The sequence below is a fragment of the Halictus rubicundus genome, unplaced genomic scaffold (genome assembly GCF_050948215.1).
Source record: "Halictus rubicundus isolate RS-2024b unplaced genomic scaffold, iyHalRubi1_principal scaffold0271, whole genome shotgun sequence".
NCBI classification, from domain to species: domain Eukaryota; kingdom Metazoa; phylum Arthropoda; class Insecta; order Hymenoptera; family Halictidae; genus Halictus; species Halictus rubicundus.
In genome coordinates, this window is record NW_027488812.1 from 340,059 (window position 1) to 341,981 (window position 1,923).

Here is a 1,923-nt window from a genome sequence, read left to right on the forward strand (position 1 = left end):
ATTACTCGGCTACAGAAAAGGAATGTTTAGCTATGGTTTACGCTGTTCAATATTTCAGACCATATGTTTACGGAACCAAATTCACTCTTGTGACAGATCACAGACCTCTAGTTTGGCTACATTCTGTAAAAGATCCGACATCAAGACTCATGAAGTGGAAATTGAGACTTCTGGAGTACGATTATCAGGTTATCCATAAATCCGGAAAAACGAATATGAACGCAGGTGCTCTTTCACGCAACCCTACCATTTCTTGTTTACCACTTATTCCACGTGAACTTCGAGATCCCGATTTCAAGACCTGTAAGAAAGTACTAGAAAGATAGATAACGCGATATCGTTAACTTAAATAAATGTGGGCGTATTACAAAATACTATGAATCTTTATTCACGACAACTGTACACGACGACAGTCAGAATCAGAATGTCCTGCTGTCCCAAAAATCCTCAGCCGTGAGAACGCCTTCGACAGTATGCCCCCTTGTTTATGACACCCCCAAGCTAAAGGACTTTCCCTTGTGGAAGGGCAACGCGCTGACAAAAACCACATGGCCTGCCTCGACCGTTTGCTTACTTCGATTTTTCTAACATTCGGCCATACTGACGATAGATCTGTCCTCAGACTTACAATACAATTCTCTTTTTTTTTTTTGTTTACAAAACTTTTCGTTGTGTAGACTTGGCTGAAAATAAAGGTTGTTGTCGTAACACGATACCGTCGTATCGCTTACGATCAACTATGGATACCGTCGTATCCCTTCTTTCGTTTTTGATGCACGTTGCATCCTTTGCTCATCACCACCCTGCCTGAGACACTCTTTGTGTCCGTCCGGTTCGGTGTAGAGTCTTGCTTTATGATGCACGTTGCATCCTTTGCTCATCACCACCCTGCCTGAGACACACCTTGTGTCCGTCTGGTTCGGTGTCGAGTCTTACTGGGGTACCGTTGTAGCCCCGCGTGATTTTTCCTCGTTTGTCTAAGATACCGTTGTATCTATCCTTGGCATTGGGACACACCTCGTGCCTGAATGCCGTTGCATCCTTCTTTTCCTTGTATAGGTCCCGTCGGAATCGTGGTGGATAACACCCTTTGGTCGTCCTCCTCGGTCAGGTGCTTAGGCCGTTGCCCTCGCTCCTTGGATCTTGCCTGGTCGTCGGGCAAAGGTCCCTTCTCCCCCCTCTCTACCGTCCGTGTCTAGCTTACACCTTCGGCTTGTCTTTTCCTTTCTGTGAACATAGTCAAAATGTGAGATAACGTTTAACTACTTACTTGGCGACCATCTTTAGTCCCTGTATACATTGATAAAAGGATATATAAAAATCGCTTTTATTCAGCATCGTGGTCATCCCCTTGGATGGTAATCCACGGCTTCATCTTATCGGCTGCAACGACTGTTCGTAATCGTTTCACCCCTTCTCGTAAATCTTCTACGTCGTAGCGGTCATTTGGCAGCACCGCTCGAACCTTGAACGGTCCTTTATATTTCGGTAGCAACTTTCGGCTGCTCCCCGTTGCCGGTTCACTGGTTATTCGTACCAATACCAGTTCATCGACAGTATACCTGCGCGCTTCCTTTCGCGTACGGTCATACCGCTCCTTCTGCTTACGTTGATCTTCGGAAATATGTTTGCTCATATTTCCTCGCAACGCGGCCAAATCCAATCGATCTATTCCTTCTTGTACGAGACTCAGTAGTGTTCCTTCAGCTACTGTTCTCGTATCGCACCCGATCAATGCTTTCATCGGCGTCGTATTAATACTTTTGTTGTGCGTGGTGTTCATTGCACTCTGCACCTTCTTTACCTGGATGTCCCAGTCTCGTGGATCTTGACCTGCTGAGCTTGTCGCTAAAGCGTCAACGATAGTTTTATTATACCGTTCACACTGTCCGTTTGCCCTTGGTGTGGCTACCGCATTAAGTA